Source organism: Uloborus diversus, chromosome 9, assembly GCF_026930045.1.
Source record: "Uloborus diversus isolate 005 chromosome 9, Udiv.v.3.1, whole genome shotgun sequence".
NCBI classification, from domain to species: domain Eukaryota; kingdom Metazoa; phylum Arthropoda; class Arachnida; order Araneae; family Uloboridae; genus Uloborus; species Uloborus diversus.
Genome location: NC_072739.1, coordinates 105208993 through 105214992, shown reverse-complemented (window position 1 = coordinate 105214992; position 6000 = coordinate 105208993).

Sequence of the window (6000 nt, the reverse complement as noted above, 5' to 3'; positions counted from 1 at the left end):
GCTTTTTTCTTCTTTTTCTTTTTTTTAATGTTTGAGCATCAAACAAACAAATAAATAAATGAAAGGGTAAATCACTTTTCATAACTCTTGAAACAGCTTCTTCATTTGATGTGTGAAATTAATTGAATTTCTCTCCGCATTCCGTGCCGATAATACGCTTTATGTAAAATGTTAATGTGATGCCTTCTGTTCATCTAAAATAAAGGTCTCAAGGGACCATTGACCTCCTCCAGGTGTGCAAACTCTCGAAACTCCTTATGAGTCATACCCCTTTATTTTGTACATTTTTCGCTTTCCTTTGGTAAATCGGGAGAAATCTGGGAAATGCAACCATAGTGCAATTGCAGGGAAAAGAATACAGTAAAACCTGTCTACAACGATACTGTTGGGAGCAAAAAAAAAATATCGTAATAGACAGGTTACCGTTGTAGAGTTTGATTATTCATGCTGACATTTTGCTGGGGCCAAAAACAAATATTGCTACAGACAGGTTATCGTTATAGACAGTATCGTTATACACAAGCTTCACTGCATAACAGTTCCTTCGTTCCTTCTGAATATGCACAGAGTATTTTTCTTTCTTTTTTTTTGGAAGTGAAGATGTGGTTTAAAAACTGATATGTAATAACAACCATGTAAGGGTCACCGAAAACCATATTTTTGACACAAAAATAAATAAATGCAAGGAATACATAAAAAATACCCAAAAATAAACGCAGAAATAATTAAAGCAACCAACAAAAAACAATCGCGTTGTGAGAAGACAGAAAGCGTTTTTTAACATTTTTCGGTCATCGATAAAAACAAGAATGGTTGTAATTTTCTATAGCATTTTCTATCAAAGCTGTGAGATAAGTTGCATTCAAAGTTGGGTTAATTTGAATAATTTTATTAATTTGACTACCCACTCCGCCCAACGGCATAGCGGATTTACGGAAGGGTTAAACATTATTTTGATGATTCTTAAAAACAAGTATTTGCCTGACTTTGAATGCCAAAAAAGTGCGCAATGTAAACAAAAGCTATTTTTCTTTTTTTACTATCAAAGTTAGCGTTACCGCTTAGTGCGTACTTCCCCTACAGAAGAGAAGTCCAAATAGCGTGCGTAGAAAATGTTGTGCCAACAGATTTTCTCCTGAAAGGATGCATCAATGCCTACCAGCTGAAAGGAAAACGAAACTTTTATAAATGTCTAAATTGATTCCTCCCGTTGGCCTGGAATTAAAATTAATATTTGAAGCTCGTAAAGTAACGTTTCTCCCCTTAGTAGAGAAACAGCAACATAAGCAATGAGTAGGGAAGGAAGACCTCGTAGAGCGCCGCTAATCGAGAATGTGGTGTTGTATAAGAAGCAATTATAATGTGCTAGTGTTTATCGAAGAGCGCGGCCATATCTGCGGAAAACCCAGATGGCGCTGCGCCCGGCGAGCACGCTGTGATTCTCGATCACACTCGTTTTAAATCACAATTACATGCTGAATTTCGCTGCTTAAAAGCCACGTTTTTCGGATCTAACTTATTTCAACGTAAAAGATAAATTCTCGAATAAGTTCTATTTGTGTCACGGGTATTCATTTATTTTTCGAAGCCACACGAACATTAAATGGCTCATCTTTAATGAATATAGTATACTGTAAGCTTTTAAAGCATTTTTTTTTTTTTTTAAATATTTTATCAAAGCTTCAGAACAAGTTTGTTAGCGATAAAGGTTTCGTAATTTACTTGATTTCTCCTGATATTTTATGACAATTATTGGTGTGAATTCATCGGGCCTGAAAAAATAATAATAGTTATAATATAATGAAACCGAACAGTAAAATGTGTCAAAAGCGGATTTTTTAACAACGGCATGTCTAATAATCTTATTTACTGCGAATTATTCAGCTAATTAAAATATCATCTGCTAAAATATGTAGTCTGAATTTGCAAATTCGATACAAAATAGAACAGTTAGCACATTTAAAACTAATTTTACTATTAAAAGTCCTTAACAAAGTTCTAGCTACGTACCTGTGTATCGGTCATCTCGGAAATTAAATATTCCAGAAAATTATTTTAATAGTTACGGATAAAGCTAAAGTAACTATGCCAGGGGGAGGGCATTGACAGGGTACGGACTGAACTTCCAAAACCTTTACAGGCGTTTAAAAGATATTTTAGTCTTATACGTAATTTTTTTGGCTGGTGGGGCTTCGTAATATTTGGAAGGGGGAGTGCTATGTCACCCTTGGGGGGGGGGGGTGCATCAATAGCTAAATCTGTAATTTAAGATCTGATCTGCAATAAAAAAAAAAAAAAAAAAAATTTCGATCATCTCGATAAACCAGCGATTCCAGCAATTGAGTCTAATAAGCTGCCCAGGGGTACCAAGGAGGGGGAGGGGGTATGGCACTTACTACACCATTGATATTTTTTACACTGGGACTAAAAGAGTTCCATTTCTTAAGTTTCCCCTCATCTTCGGGAACTTTGAAAAGTGGAACGTTTTCTTTGCCAGATCCGTAACCACCTTTGCGCTCTGGTATTAATCAAGATGTGGTTTTTCTTCTCCAAATGTTGGACTTAGATGTGTAAATTAAAATATTTTAAAGCTTTTTTCATAATTTTTTTTACGAAATCCGAAAAAAATAACATGAACGCATAGCTGAATTATAACTATATCCCGCATTTACTAATGCTAACTCCGTGAAAAGTAGTGTGCTCCCTTACCGCACTGCCCTCTAGCGGAATTCCTAAATTTCGTCCTCAAGAATCGCGGATTACAGTACAGATTTCAGTACAGATTAGTGTTGCTAAAAAATTTGACATTTTTAATAACTTATTCATTAATTGCTGAAGAAGAAATGTTTTTACATTTTTGCAAAGAAAAACATACTAAAAGCAAGGAAGTTCTAATTTCAAGGGTGGGTGTCTATGCCCCCTCCCCCCATATGGGCGCACTTGCAATGAATTGTTACTTAGCAAAATATCTAAAATATTACGCAAATCTGATCTGATAAAGATTTAAATTCGACTTCAGCTCTGCTGCTGATATGGGGTAAGATTAATATTAATAAGAAATACATGCAACACTTCACCAAAAGAGTGAATATTTTGTATATTCACTTCAAGTACCACTAATTTAAACAGAAAACACCATCAAACCTGCGTTTTTGATTTCAATCTCTATGATTCTTCTTACATGCATGAGGGGGATCATATCTCCCTAAGTGTTGGGTCAAATCTCCCTAGCTCTAGATACACTTGACCCAACTGCAGACTTGATAAATATAATTTTTGTACCATTTCTACTTGAAATTATGCTATTATTTTTAGCCATAATAATGTGCAGAATGGCAAACTATTTATGCATTTTTTTTTTCGAATTAACTATTTTACAAAATAATAATAATAATAATAATAATAATATTGACATCTTGAATTCAAATTATGTTTTCCGCAATCACGAGTGTGTGTGTGTGTGGGTTGTATGTGTACATATGTGTGTTGGCGTGTGTATGTTTGTGTAGGCGTGTGTGTATGTATGTGAGTAGGCGAGTGTGTATGTATGTGTGTGTATGTATATGTGTGTAGGCGTGTGTTTTTGTGTCTGTTGGTATGTGTGTGTGTGAAAGTGTATGTATGCATGTGCATTCAGGATATGGACGCAATTTGTTGACGGGTTTCGCTAGAGGGGCAGCATCGGGACGGGCCGGTCGACGGTGGTGCTGCAGATGGAGGGGGGGGGGAATAAAATCATAGGAACGCCACACAAACACAGTTAAGTAAGAACAATAAGCAATGTGATTGCTCAAAAAAATGGAAACTGAAAAACGAAAAATTGGGTCAAGACTCCCTAGTTTCCCCTATTTTAAATTGCTACTCTTATAAAATTCAGCAAAATAAAAGACGAGAATTCATACGAAATTGTAGTTCATTCTATAAACTAACTCAGTTTCGTTCTGCCGCCCATAGCTATTTACAGTCTTCAATTTACTAAAAGTGAAATCAAGGAACTCAAAAATTTTATTTGGTATACTAGAAGAGAGAGAATCAAATAGCGAGCAGTTACGCCAGCATTGTTTCTCCTTAAAGGGTCAATCAATATCTACCAGCTGAAAGGATAACAAAACATTTATATATATCTAAGATGATTTTCCTACGCCTATCCCGGTTTTCGGCACCAAAAAAAGCTCTTGTAAGTGACATGTCTCCTATGAGTAGAGATACGTTAATCCCGGCATCGTTATAGTGTGATGGAGTGCTAGACGCTAACATGCCGGTAGACGGCAGAGACCAGCAGAACTTCACGTACAGAAGACTTCATTCGGACGGCGCGCATTGATGATAGAGCATACTGTCCCTTTTGATCAGTCTCAATTAGAAAAAAACATAAAAGTTAAATAATATAGTAGGCTGGGCCTAATAAATTTGGATATTGCCTACCACACTTTACTTGAAAATCGTAGGTTAGGCCCACGACTATAAAGCAAAACAGCAATCAATAATAAAAATTATTGAGCGGCAAGGGAGGGAAAGAGTGACAATAATTATTCATATGAAAAATCGTAATGATTTGAAATGGAACGTCAACTGAAAGAAGAAATTTCCACCTCCAGAGTTATGAAGTATTAAGCGGTAAATCCGTCGCAATAGGCCACGCCTACTCAACGAACAGTAATGGCGGGAAAACCTAAATCGGTAGTATCTGAAAAAAAAACGAAAATAAACTGGTAGATAGAAAAAACATAAAAGTGAATTAAGTAATTATGCAGTTCAAGTAGAAGATTTTGGAGGGTAATTGTAAACTTATCGATAACAGTATTATTTGATTTAGGTGAAACAGGGGGGACCTGTTGAATTGCATTAACAGATTTTAAAATTTCGGTGAGGGTCCTGAATTGGTGCAAGTTTCAATTTTATTTCTCCGGTTCAAGGAGACTATTAGATTTTGTCGTTTTCGACAACTTCTATAATTAGCTAGATGTTCACCCTTGCAGTGAAAACATGAGGGTGGTACGTTTGCAAAGCTGATGCACTCGCTGACGCATTCGAGACAAATTTCCAACTCAGTGCCAATACCTATAGTGAAACTAATATTAGAAAAGTCAACAAAGGCATTGCTGACTATTTCGATAACCCCCCGCCTAATGTAGACATTGATTTCGTCACCCCAGGGGAGATTGCCACACACATCAAAGCCAGCAAAAATAAAAAGGCAGCAGGTGTCGATAAAATCACCAACAAAATGTTAAAAAACATGCCTCTCAACGCTCTCACTTGTCTCACAAAAATTATCAACGCCTCCCTTAGAAAAAGTTATTACCCAGCTTGCTGGAAAAGGTCACTTGTTACTGCTATCCATAAAACTAATAGTGATGCTCGGTTCACACAAAACTACAGACCCATCAGCCTCACTCCCCATGTATCGAAAATTTTTGAAAAGGTTATAAAAAAAAAAGAATGAATAATCATATTCAAGACTACGCAATTCTCCCCCCTGAACAATTCGGTTTCAGATCTCACCATAGCACACTGCATCAGCTACTCAGAGTTGTTAATGACATTAATGAGGGTCTTAACAGAGGAAAATTCACTGTGGGAATTTTCCTTGATATACAAAAAGCCTTCGATAGAGTATGGCATAAGGGCCTAATCTATGAACTAATTGCTAACAATTTCCCCCCTTACCTTATTGAGCTTATAAAAAACTACCTTGATGACAGAACTTTCCAGGTGAAAATTGAAGATGCTACTTCATCAGAGAAATATTCAAGCTGGGTTGCCCCAGGGAGCTATCCTCTCGCCCCTGCTATTTAATATTTATACCTATGACTTCCCCACTAGTGAGGACACCACCACAGCAGCCTTTGCAGACGATTTCGCAATTATTGCAAAGCATTTCAAAAGAGTCCAAACCCATAAAAAAGCCCCAAAACAACTCCAAAAAGTGGAAAATTGGTACAGGAAATGGAGATTGGATATAAACCCCTCTAAGACTGTAACCGTGCAATTCAAAAA